We start from the raw sequence: 14,468 nt of genomic DNA, 5'->3' as shown, positions 1-14,468 counted from the left end.
CAGACTTTCTTCTATCTTTTGTTTTCATTTCTAAAGATTTATTTTTTTTACTATTTTAAAGCTTTATGTTGAAGTCTAACACATGTACACAAATCATTTGTTTTAAAGCTTAAATAATTTTTCACAATATAAGCATAAATATGTAACAATCCATTTGAGTAATATAACACTATTTGCACCTACAAACCCCGTCCTGAATTTTTCATTACATCATAATTTCTGCAAGAAAAGGAAAAGACACACATTCACTATTGTATTGTTTTATGTTTCTTATTCTCATTAACCAAGTAGAATCCACAATCCTTCTGACAGATAATTGTCATGGGCAAATAGAATCTGGAAACCAGCTTACATGCTGGCAAATTAAAAATAACAACAGTAAAAAATAACAATTAGAATATTCTGGATTCACAAATGACACGGATTTTTGTTGTTTTGTTTTTAAAGATTGTTACTATTGTACAAAAGGAAAAGCCTGAAAGTATTATTCATGGTAAACTTTATAAACAGAACATTTTTACCCTATGGATACAGATCTTCTCGGTCTTTGCACCATAGACAAGTGGATTGAGAAATGGAGGGACCAACAGATAAGTGCTAGGAAAGAGGATGTGAATATAAGGTGGGATGTGAGAATCAAACCTATGTGCAAAGAATGAGAAGAAACTAAGGAGGTAGAGCTGGAGAAAGACACAGATGTGAGCGATGCAAGTATTGAATGCTTTCAACCTGGCCTCCTTTTGGGGAAATCAAAAAACTGTGATAAATATCTGCATATAGGACAATGTAATGAATGTGGGATCAAACACTGTGATGTTGAAAGCCACAAACATACCATAGATTTTGTTTACCCTGATATTTTCTGCAGCAAGTTTCACAATGGCCATATGCTCACAGTAGGAGTGGGAGATGACTGCTCTATAATAAAACTGAAACTGGAACTTTATCAGTACTAAGGATGGAGTTACAAGAATGGCAGTCCTGAGTGACTGCAGCTGCTATTTGGGTGACTAGAAAGTGGGTAAGATGGCAGCATTTCTGAGTGGATAACAGATGACTACATAGTGGTCCAGGGCCATGACCAGCAAGATGTCTGATTCTATGCCCTGAAATGTGTGAATGAGCCACATTTGAAGCAGGCAAGAATCAAAATATATTTCTGGTACATGAAACCAGAAGGTTCCAAGAATCTTGGGCACAATACTGGTAAGAAGTACAATATCTGTGACTCCTAGCATGCCTGGAAACATGTACTTGGGCTCATGGAGGCTCGGATCTCATTTGATGATGATCAGAAGCAAGGCATTTCTGATCATAGCAATGAGATACAGGACAGAGAATGGAATCCCAATCCAACACTGCACAGACTCTAGGCCTGGGATCCCTATTAGTATTAACATAGAAGGCATGAAGACTATGATGTTGGAAATAGGCAGTGTCCTTGGGTCTCCTGATGCAAACAAAAAACATTTCTCTGTCAGTGTTACTCCCTCTGCTACTTCCTATTTTCATCCAAAGTCATCGTACTGAGTGTATATGATTTTGGTAGAGCTCAAAACACATCATCCACCTCATTCATATATAGAAGGTAAAAGAAAAATCCATAAAGACACATCATTTTATTTTTTTAGGAAAGGCATCCACAAGACCAAAAAATATGATGTGCAACTGTGTTACATAGAACCGGCTAAATTCCTAAGTAAGGGAATCAACTGCTGTCTTGTCTGTTATTTCATTTCAGAACTGTGGACCAAAAAAGTATACTTGTTTAGTATGAAAGGAGAAATTAACAATAACACAATAATAGTGGGAGACTTTAATACCCCACTCACACCTATGGATAGATCAACTAAACAGAAAATTAACAAGGAAACACAAACTTTAAACGATACAGTAGACCAGTTAGACCTAATTGATATCTATAGGACATTTCATCCCAAAACAATGAATTTCACCTTTTTCTCAAGCGCACATGGAACCTTCTCCAGGATAGATCACATCCTGGGCCATAAATCTAGCCTTGGTAAATTCAAAAAAATAGAAATTATTCCAAGCATCTTTTCTGACCACAATGCAGTAAGATTAGATCTCAATTACAGGAGAAAAACTATTAAAAATTCCAACATATGGAGGCTGAACAACACGCTGCTGAATAACCAACAAATCACAGAAGAAATCAAAATATGCACAGAAATGAATGAAAATGAAAACACAACAACCCAAAACCTGTGGGACACTGTAAAAGCAGTCCTAAGGAGAAAGTTCATAGCAATACAGGCATACCTCAAGAAACAAGAAAAAAGTCAAATAAATAACCTAACTCTACACCTAAAGCAACTAGAAAAGGAAGAAATGAAGAACCCCAGGGTTAGTAGAAGGAAAGAAATCTTAAAAATTAGAGCAGAAATAAATTTAAAAAAAAAAAAAGACCATAGCAAAAATCAACAAAACCAAAAGCTGATTCTTTGAAAGGATAAATAAAATTGGCAAACCATTAGGCAGACTCATCAAGAAACAAAGGGAGAAAAATCAAATCAATAAAATGAAAATGGAGAAATCACAACAGACAACACAGAAATACAAAGGATCATAAGAGACTACTATCAGCAATTATATGCCAATAAAATGGACAACGAGGAAGAAATGGACAAATTCTTAGAAAAGTACAACTTTCCAAAACTCGATCAGGAATAAATAGAAAATCTTAACAGACCCATCACAAGCATGGAAATCAAAACTGTAATCAAAAATCTTCCAGCAAACAAAAGCCCAGGTCCAGACAGCTTCACAGCTGATTTCTACCAAAAATTTAGAGAAGAGCTAACACCTATCCTGCTCAAACTCTTCCAGAAAATTGCAGAGGAAGGTAAACTTCCAAACTCATTCTATGAGGCCACCATCACCCTAATACCAAAACCTGACAAAGATCCCACAAAAAAAGAAAACTACAGGCCAATATCACTGATGAACATAGATGCAAAAATCCTTAACAAAATTCTAGCAATCAGAATCCAACAACACATTAAAAAGATCATACACCATGACCAAGTGGGCTTTATCCCAGGGTTGCAAGGATTCTTCAATATCCGCAAATCAATCAATGTAATACACCACATTAACAAATTGAAAAATAAAAACCATATGATTATCTCAGTGGATGCAGAGAAAGCCTTTGACAAAATTCAACATCCATTTATGATAAAAACTCTCCAGAAAGCAGGAATAGAAGGAATATACCTCAACATAATAAAAGCTATATATGACAAACCCACAGAAAACATTATCCTCAATGGTGAAAAATTGAAAGCATTTCCTCTAAAGTCAGGAACAAGACAAGGGTGCTCACTTTCACCATTACTATTCAACATGGTTTTGGAAGTTTTGGCCACAGCAATCAGAGCAGAAAAAGAAATAAAAGGAACCCAAATTGGAAAAGAAGAAGTAAAACTCTCACTATTTGCAGATGACATGATCCTCTACATAGAAAACCCTAAAGATTCCACCAGAAAATTACTAGCACTAATCAATGATTATAGTAAAGTTGCAGGATATAAAATCAACACAGAGAAATCCCTTGCATTCCTATACACTAATAATGAGAAAACACAAAGAGAAATTAAGGAAACAATTCCATTCACCATTGCAACGGAAAGAATAAGATACTTAGGAATATATCTACCTAAAGAAACTAAAGACCTATATATAGAAAACTATAAAACACTGGTGAAAGAAATCAAAGAGGACACTAATAGATGGAGAAATATACCGTGTTCATGGATTGGAAGAATCAATATAGTGAAAATGAGTATACTACCCAAAGCAATTTATAGATTCAATGCAATCCCTATCAAGCTACCAACAGTATTCTTTACAGAGATAGAACAAATAATTTCACAATTTGTATGGAAATACAAAAACCTCAAATAGCCAAAGCTATCTTGAGAAGGAAGAATGGAACTGGAGGAATCAACCTACCTGACTTCAGGCTCTACTACAAAGCCACAGTCATCAAGACAGTATGGTACTGGCACAAAAACAGAAATATAGATCAATGGAACAAAATAGAAAGCCCAGAGATAAATCCATGCACATATGGACACCTTATCTTTGACAAAGGAGGCAAGAATATACATTGGATTAAAGACAATCTCTTTAACAAGTGGTGCTGGGAAATCTGGTCAACCACTTGTAAAAGAATGAAACTAGAACACTTTCTAACACCATACACAAAAATAAACTCAAAATAGATTAAAGATCTAAACGTAAGACCAGAAACTATAAAACTCCTAGAGGAGAACATAGGCAAAACACTCTCCGACATACATCACAGCAGGATCCTCTATGACCCACCTCCCAGAATATTGGAAATAAAAGCAAAAATAAACAAATGGGACCTAATTAAACTTAAAAACTTCTGCACATCAAAGGAAACTATTAGCAAGGTGAAAAGGCAGCCTTCAGAATGGGAGAAAGTAATAGCAAATAAAGCAACTGACAAACAACTAATCTCAAAAATATACAGGCAACTCCTACAGCTCAACTCCAGAAAAATAAATGACCCAATCAAAAAATGGGCCAAAGAACTAAATAGACATTTCTCCAAAGAAGACATACAGATGGCTAACAAACACATGAAAAGATGCTCAATATCACTCATTATCAGAGAAATGCAAATCAAAACCACTATGAGGTACCATTTCACGCCAGTCAGAATGGCTGCGATCCAAAAGTCTACAAGCAATAAATGCTGGAGAGGGTGTGGAGAAGAGGGAACCCTCTTACACTGTTGGTGGGAATGCAAACTAGTACAGCCACTATGGAGAACAGTGTGGAGATTCCTCAAAAAACTGGAAATAGAAATGCCTTATGACCCAGCAATCCCACTGCTGGGCATACACAATGAGGAAACCAGAAGGGAAAGAGACACGTGTACCCCAATATTCATTGCAGCACTGTTTATAATAGCCAGGACATGGAAGCAACCTAGATGTCCATCAGCAGATGAATGGATAAGAAAGCAGTGGTACATATACACAATGGAGTATTACTCAGCCATGAAAAAGAATACATTTGAATCATTTCTAATGAGGTGGATGAAACTGGAGCCTATTATACAGAGTGAAGTAAGCCAGAAAGAAAAACACCAATACAGTATACTAACGCATATATATGGAATTTATAAAATGGTAACAATAACCCTGTGTACGAGACAGCAAAAGAGACACTGATTTATAGATCAGTCTTATGGACTCTGTTGGAGAGGGAGAGGGTGGGAAGATTTGGGAGAATGGCATTGAAACATGTATAATATCATGTATGAAACGAGTTGCCAGTCCAGGTTCGATGCACGATACTGGATGCTTGGGGCTGGTGCACTGGGACGACCCAGAGGGAGGGAATGGGGAGGGAGGAGGGAGGAGGGTTCAGGAAGGGGAACACATGTATACCTGTGGCAGATTCATTTCGATATTTGGCAAAACTAATACAATATTGTAAAGTTTAAAAATAAAATAAAATTAAAACATAGATGTAAAACATTTTTAAAATTAAAAAAAAAGTATACTTGCTTATTTTACTTGGCAATTATGTTTTAGTCAGAGGTTGGTGATTCTCTCCATATTTCACATTTCAGTTACTGCTTCTGCTGTTGCTGCTGCTAAGTCACTTCAGTCGTGTCTGACTCTGTGGGACCCCATAGACAGAAGCCCACCAGGCTCCCCCGTCCCTGAGATTCTTCAGGCAAGAACACTGGAGTGGGCTGCCATTCCTTCTCCAATGCATGAAAGTGAAAAGAGAAAGAGAAGTCTCTCAGTCGTGTCCGACTCCCAGCACCCCCATGGACTGCAGCCTACCAGGCTCCTCCGTCCATGGGATTTTCCAGGCAAGAGTACTGGACTGGGGTGTCATTCAGTATTCTGTTATTCTCAGTTGTCTCTCAGTCAAAAACAGCTGGTCTGGCCTAGTAAGAGTTCAACAGTTACATTAGTGCAGAATGCTCTCTAAGAAAGAGAGTAAACATACATTTTGTTACTTAAAAGCAAACTGTTTTTGTCTATGTATGGATCTATGTTGTCTGCCTCTGTGTCAGATGAGATGTCTTTCCAGGAGAATGTGAGGAAGAGTTTTAGGAAAGGTCATTCAAATCTGTGTACATTTGCAGAATCTGGGTCAAGATTTCTTGCTACGTTTTTACTTTTCTAATAAAACTGTGGTAAGTTTTTGCTATGTTTCTAATAGTGGAAATACTTAAATTTCTGTGGCTAAAATATATAAAATAAATTCTGTAATACACATAACAAGGTAATTAGAGTGGAGGGACCTTGAGGAAGCAAGAGAAGAGCAGACAAATGTAGAGGTAAGGAGGGACTCATCCTTTATAACTAAAGGATATAGGAACATCTGTTGTGTGTGTGCTAATTGTTCAGTCATGTCCGACTCTTTGTGACCCCATAGACTGTAGCCCACCAAGCTCCTCTGTCCATGGGATTCTCCAGGCAAAAATACTAGAGTGGTTTGCCATTCCCTTCTCCAGGGGATCTTCCTGATCTGGGGATTGAACCCAGGTCTCTCATATTGGAGGCAGATTCTTGATGTCCCAGCCACCAGGGAAGCCAAGGAACATCAGTAAATGGATAAATTAATCAGAATAGAGACTTTGTTCTTGCATTTAAACTTTCCAGAGCTATCATTTCCATGAGACTTGATTAATTTAGGCTCATTAATTCTTAATGAGAAATAGATAATCTGGAACATGGGTCATTTTTGTGGGCTCAGGCATAAGAAGTTGATAGAAAATGAAGGCTTGGAGGGACATGTTCCTTAAAAGAAATTAAATATAGAACTATAAATGGAAGACAGAGAGCTGAAAGGGGAAATGTTTAAGAAGATAAATTTAAAATAAGCAAAGAAATTTAATCATACTCAATTCACTGATAATTAATTTTTTTCTGAAAGCTTTTGATCTTATGTGCTATATGAAAGTTATCTGATCAAAATCATTACCCATTAACCATTATATATTTTGAATCAAGAAGTTCTCAAACCATATATTAGAGAAATATTAGTAAAGCTGTTAAACTAAGGTTAGGTTATTTCATTCTTTCATAAACTTTTCAGTAAAATTGGTTTGTGTCAGTAAACTCATGATCAGCTAACACTATACTGAGTGTCAACAAATAGGGCAGTAATGCAGGAAGCAGCTGTGGTTCCTGGTGCTTAACCTCAAGTGAAAGAAACAAGTCAGCCAGAATCACTTTAATGCGGGAAGTCTGTATCAGTTGCTGTGTATTTTAGGATAGATTGATCACTAAACTAAGCTATTGGATACCTGTGGGTTAGCACCCCAATGACTCATTTTATGGTCAGTTCATACATCATTGACTCTAACAGTAGTAAAGTTTTTCTGTCTCAAAGATAATCAGGGATAGAATAGGAATCCTTTAAGAACGATCAGGGTGTCACTTTTTCAAGAGGAAGAGGCAACATTTGAGCATGGTCTGAGAAGTACAGATAGTGGGATGGCAGGTGAGAAGTACATAAGTGAGTACAGGGTTGATAGGATGGAGTGATTATAGCTGGTAATGAAACGTTACTGAGGTAAACTTGGGAATAGTGAGGCTTACTTGTCAAAAGTTGGAAACTGATTCTGCTCTTACCAGATATCTGAAAAGCACTATCCTTCATATCAACCACACTAAACTCTTATCAAACACCAACTCTTCTTAATATTTTTGTATTATATATTCTGCAGTGCTTTCTATCTGGACCATCTGTAACAGCACCTGGCCAATGTCAACATCCCACATCCATTTGGTGCTGGAACCATCCACAATGGGTGGACATCTCAGGGACAATCTTTCATGCTTTTCTCTTATCTCTGTAATATAGACCTTCTTCATCTTCTATACGTTTGTCCAAGATCATGTTTTTGTGTTCTTTCTCCATTAAAACCATGATCTGTATTATTTGGAGGCATAACATCAATTTATTCAGTTTGAATTGAAGAAGAAAGCTGTTAGCTATCAATTTTAATATTGTTAATGAATGTGTGGAGAAAGACAATTTATAACCCTTAAGTGAGGGATTTGTTAGCCAGCAGTCAAACCACAGGAGACCCAGCAGATTTTAGTTATGTCATCTGGGGTTCACCCACACCTATTGTCCCTGAAATCATAACCACAACTTGCAGACACCTCCTTACTCTTCTCTTTCCTAAAAGGCTAAATAAGAGACATTTATATACACCAGTTTTCTTCATATAGAGTTCCTTTTCTACTGTTTTCATTAACAAAAAAATGTCTAAAATCTAACTAAATATAGACATGCTCCCTTGCCAATGAATTCAGATTTTAAATGTTTTTAATTAAATGTAATCAAAACGAATGTTTTTAATTTTTCTTAAATAAATATTTTAAATATTTGACTCTTCCTTTCAATTAAGGAATTCTGGAAAGAAAAATTTGAACCTATAATGTTCTTTTATTACATGTGTGCATGCATGCTAACAGTCGAATCCTACTCTTTGAGACATTATAAACTGTAACCCACCAGTCCCCTCTGTACGGGAAGTTCTACAGGCAAGAATATGGGAGTGGGTTGCCATGCCCTCCTCCAGGATATCTTACCGACCCAAGGAATAAACCCCCATCTCCTGCATTGCAGGCAGATACTTTACTGCTGAACCAACAGGGAAGCCCAATCAATCTCTCTCTGTCTCTAAATCCATCAATAAATCTGTCTATCCATCTACGTCCTATTGGCTCTGCTACTTTGGAGAATCTTCACTAATCCAGTGGTTTAAAAGATCTCAATTAGAAATTAAAAGTTATGATAAGGTTCTGATAAATAGCTATAACTCTTATTTTATAAATTGATGTACTTACTCAGTTGTTAAGTCATGTCCAATTGTTTGCGACCCCAAGGATCGTAGCCCACCAGTCTTAGACTCTGTTCATGGGATTTCTCTGGCAAAAATGCTGGAATGGGTTCATAACTCCCAGAAGAATAGAATATTGGATCAGAGAATGGTAATATTTTCATTTGTGTGCAAGGCTGACACTGCTACTACTAAGTCACTTCAGTCGTGTCCAACTCTGTGTGACCCCATAGACGGCAGCCCACCAGGCTCCCCCGTCCCTGGGATTCTCCAGGCAAGAACACTGGAGTGGGTTGCCATTTCTTTCTCCAATGCATGAAAGTGAAAAGTGAAAGTGAAGTCGCTCAGTCGTACCCGACTCTTAGCGACCCCATGGACTGCAGCCCACCAGGCTCCTCCATCCGTGGGATTTTCCAGGCAAGAGTACTGAAGTGGGGTGCTATTGCCTGACACACATGATGCCAAATTTATACTTTATTTGTAATGGGCACAATTTTTAATTTGAAAAGTCTTAAAGAGTATTTTAATAAAAGTAATGGCCTTTGTCATAAGTGATATTAACAAGGTTATAAGCTATAAGGTTCATATGAAAAGTGTTTTGTATCATATAATTGTTATATAATAATTCTTGCTACTGGAAAAAATAACTGGAAAGTAAAAACTAATAATTAGTAATAGAGAATAAAAACATGTTACATTAAGATACAATTCTGTGTATGATAAAACACAAAATTCTGTACTGAAAAGTACAAACATTGTTGAGAGACAGTAGACAAGAACTAAAGCAACAGAGACCTATGTCACCTATATATATCTTGGAATATTGTTAAGATGTCAGTTCCTTTCAATTTATCCTATAAGAATCCTAACACATATTTTGCCAATAATTCAGAAACTGATTCTATATTTTATAAGGAAACTCAAGGTGACAAATCCAAAGTAATCTTTAAAAAAGTATAAGTTTTGAGTTATTACAATATCTTCAATTAGTACTCAATATAAAACTATAATAATCAAGACGTTTTGCGATCATCATGGATATAAGGTTAGATTAGTGATTCAGAATGGAACTCTTGGAAGAATACCCACATCTATATGATCAGCTGATAGTCTACAAAGTTGATAAGAAAAGGCAAACATAAACTAAGCAGTAGAAAATGAATGTCTTCCTCTGCAGTGGTGGGAATACTACTGTTACGTATTTAGCTAAACCTTTATCATTTGTCATTTTATGATCATTTATCATTTATCTAAGCCTTTGTCACCTATCATTTTTAACAACTAAAGAATATAGGAACATGGGTAAATGTGTTACTTGATTGGAATAAAGCCTTGTTTTTTCTTTAGTCACAGCTACCATTACCATACGATCTGGCTAATTTAGCCTCATCAACTCTTAATGAAATAGATAATCTGGAATCCTTGCATCATTTTTTTTGTTGTGAACCCAGACATAAGAAATTAACAGTGAAGGGATGAAAGACTGAAGGGGTGAATATGTTCCTTAAAAGGAGTTAAACATAGAATTAGAAATGGAAGGCAGAGGGGTGACATTGGGACACCAGAGGTAACTCAGCAGAGGCTATAGAGAAACTGAGAAAATTTTCATTATTTCTCAATTCACTGAGAACTAATTTTCCTGAGAACCTGGGTTCATGCCTTATGATAATGTTTTTTTCCAATTGAAAGCATAAGTTGTTAAATATTATGTAATTAGAACCAGGAAATTCTCAAAACAATACATTAGAGGCATGTTCGTAATTCTGTAAATATAAACTCAGGTTATCTCTCAGAGATTCTCCTCTAAAGTTTCTGTAAATCAGTAATCTCATGATAAAATAATCCTATATTGAAAGTCAACAGATAGGACTGTAATGCAGGAAGAAGTTGTGATTCATGATGCTAAATCTCAAGTAAAAGAATGAAGAGATAATTTTAATGTAGAATCCCTGTATCTGTTTTCATATTTAGAATAGACTAGTCATTAAAGTAAGCTGTTGAATACCCATAGGTTTGCTCCCCAATGACTAATTTTATGACCAAGCTTTACATCACTGACTCTAATAGAAGTCAAATTTTCTCTTAGATAATCAAAAAGGATAATCAGAATTAGAATAGGAGTCCTTTGAGAACAAACACTGTGTCTGACTTTTTCAAGAGGAAGGAGCAACATTTGAGCATGATCAGACAAGTAGAGAGAGTTGGGTATCAGGTGGGAAGTACATGAATGAGTAAAGGTTGATGAGATGGGGTGATTATTATTTTGAAAACTGGTATTGAAAAGTTATGGAGATAAACTTGAGAATAGTGAAACTCACTTGACAATTGTTGGGAGCTGGTTCTGCTCTTACCAGATGCTGAAGCATGCAGTCAGCTTCATATCACTATCACCTATGGTTTAGAATTCTTAATTCTTCTTATTATTTTCCATTATGAGTCCTGAAATGCCCCTTGTTTCTATCTGCACCTTCTGTAACAGCACCCAGTCAGTGTCAGGAACTCTAAGTCATATGGTGCTGGGCCATCTGCAATGGATGGATATCAGTGAGATAAATCTTTCATGCCTTTCTGTTGTCTGTGCATTACAGACATTCTTCATCTTTTATAAGTCTATGTGAGATCATGCTTTTGTGTTCATTCTCTAACAAAACTCAAAATAAGATCTGTATTATTCTGGAGCATAGCCTCAATTTATTCAGCTTAAATAGAAGAAAGTTGCCAGCCACCAATTTTAATGTTTCCTGATGGATTTGTGGAGGAGTTATGAACACAAAATGGGGATTTATTAGATACTAAGGCAATGGCACCCCACTCCAGTACTCTTGCCTGGGAAATCCCATGGATGGAGGAGCCTGGTAGGCTGCAGTCCATGGGGTCACGAAGAGTCGGACACAACTGAGCAACTTCACTTTCACTTTTCACTTTCATGCATTGGAGAAGGAAATGGCAACCCACTCCAGTGTTCTTGCCTGGAGAATCCCAGGGACGGGGGAGCCTGGTGGCCTGCCGTCTATGGGGTCGCACAGAGTCGTACACGACTGAAGCGACTTAGCAGCAGCAGTAGCAGAAGCAGCTGAACCACAAGGGGTCCTGCAAGTTTTGATGATACCCACTTGGATTCATCCATACTAATATCCCTGAAATCCTTAGTACAGTTTCTCTGTTCTTTTGTCTTCTTTTGTTTTTCCACAGGCTAAATATGGAAATAATTATATACACTGATTTTTTTTAAAGACTGAGTTCCCCTTCTTCTGTTCTCATTGACAAATAAATCAAAAGTCTACTTAAATGTAAATATGCTCCAGTGCCAATAAATTCTATTAAATAAATATCCCATGATCCTTCCTTTCAATGAAGCAATTCTGATATGTTATATGTTCTATCTGCTATTAAAACTGGGGTATTGAACACCAGTACTATTTTTGTGTTGCTATTTATTTCTCCTTTTAGTAACATTAATGTTTGCTTCATATATTTGACACTCTAATGTTTATATTTTCATATGAATTCAACCTTTAAATATTGCATGATATCTTTGCTTTCTGTGACAACTTTTTTTTTTTTTTGCAACATCATGGGGCTTGCAGAATCCTAGTATCCTGACCTGACCCATAGCAGTGAAAACACTGAGTCCTAACCCCTGACCTGCCAGGGAATTCCCAGTGAGAGCTTAATTAAAAGCCTATTTGACTAAAAAAACTACATCCACTATTCCCTCTTTGGTTTACCATTGGCTTGAAATTTCTTCTTCTATTTCTTCACTTTCAGCCTCTACATGTGTTTTAAGTCTTAAATCCTATGGCATTCTTATAGATAACATATACTTTTTCATTTAGTTACTTATATTTTTTACATATGACTCATTATCCTTTAAAAGTTTTTATTATTACTATTATTCATTCTCTCACTGGATTTTTTCATGTCTTTTGCTGTTGTTGTTCAGTTGCTCAGTCATGTCCTACTCTTTGCGACCCATGGGCTGCAGAACACCAGGCTTCCCTGTCCTTCGCCATCTTCCAGAGCTTGCTCAAACTCATGTCCATGGAGTCAGTGCTGCCATCCAACCATCTCATCCTCTGTTGTCTCCTACTCCTCTTGGCTTCAATCTTTCCCAGCATCAGGGTCTTTTCTAATGAACCGGCTCTTCGCATTTGGTGGCCAAAGTATTGGAGCTTCAGCTTCAGCATCAGTTCTTCCAATGAATATTCAGGACTGATTTCCTTTAGGATTTACTAGTTTGATCTTCTTGCTGTCCAAGGGATGCACAAGAGTCTTATCCAACTCCACAGTTCAAAAGCATCAATTCTTTGGCACTCAGTCTTCTTTATGGTCCAACGCTCACATGGCAATGGCAACCCACACCAGTACTCTTGCCTGGAAAATCCCATGGGCGGAGGAGCCTGGTAGGCTGCAGTCCATGGGGTCGCTAAGAGTCGGACACAACTGAGTGACTTCACTTTCACTTTCTCACATCCATACATTACTCCTGGAAAAACCATAGCTTCAACTATACATATGTTTGTCAGAAGAGTAATGTCTCTGCTTTTTAACACACTGTTTAAGTTTGTCATAGCTTTTCTTCCAAGGAGCAAGCATCTTTTAATTTCATGGCTGCAGAAACATCTTCAGTGATTTTGGAGCCCATGAAAATAAAGTCTGTCACTCAACATAATTCATGTTTGCAAAATTTTACTAAACTCAGATACATTGTGACTCAAATTTATTTCTGCATTATTTAACAAGATACCATTCCAATTTTTTTCCTACCTCTGAATCTTTAATATTGTGCTCTCTTCATTTTATTGTAATGGGATGTTTTCTTGGGTAACTCCTTTCTTGAACTGTGCATCACTCTAAAATTAGAGACCAGATTCTTTCCCTGTGTACTTGATTTTTCTTAGAAATTGTTATGAGTCCTCAGTGTTAAAGTTTGATTGAAGAAAATTTAAACCTGATCACTACTGGTACAGCATCCTGGGTGATGATTAAAGTGCATGGACAGAGGAACAGAAAAGACTGAAGAAATATTTGAAGTATTTGTTTAGCAGTCAATTTCTCACATGGCAGGTTTGATTGAGGGCCATAGTTTATTTTAAGATGATATACTGATTCATTCAAAGCGCCATCTTTGTTTACATTAATAATATTGGAATAAGCCCTCTAGTATGTTGATTTGTGTAAGATAACATTACATGTTACTTTAAAGTCTCCAGATTAGTTACTCTTTAATACCATTGATAAACACCAGAGAAATGTTTAAACTGTTTATCATACAATGCCATTTTTACTGAAGTTCTAATAACAATTAACAATGCATTGTTAATAAAAGTGTAAACAAGACACAATTATTGTCCTCTAGATACTTGCAGTAGGTGATTTCTAAATCCAGTGGAATTTATTTGTCTATGTTTTCAATTCTATACTTTAAACATTCAAATATGAACAAAGCTCAAACTGGAAAAAGTATTAAAATGTGTGCTTTCTGAAGTGTGTGTTTTATTTAAGTACTGATGATAATTTTATTTCCTTAAAAATATTTACTTCTGAATAAGCCTAATTTATTTTCATCAGTCCTATTTTGTGCTATATTTCT

General features: G+C 36.4%; 1 pseudogene; it reads right to left on the bottom strand.

Annotated features, from left to right (window-relative positions):
• Positions 1-500: 500 nt before the first annotated feature.
• LOC129627785 (olfactory receptor 52A1-like) lies at positions 501-7,898 on the bottom strand (annotated as a pseudogene).
• Between the last annotated feature and the right edge of the window lie 6,570 nt (positions 7,899-14,468).

Source organism: Bubalus kerabau, chromosome 15 (genome assembly GCF_029407905.1).
Source record: "Bubalus kerabau isolate K-KA32 ecotype Philippines breed swamp buffalo chromosome 15, PCC_UOA_SB_1v2, whole genome shotgun sequence".
Classification (NCBI taxonomy): domain Eukaryota; kingdom Metazoa; phylum Chordata; class Mammalia; order Artiodactyla; family Bovidae; genus Bubalus; species Bubalus kerabau.
The sequence above is the reverse complement of the archived record's forward strand: the minus strand, read 5'-3'. Positions and strand labels throughout refer to the sequence as shown.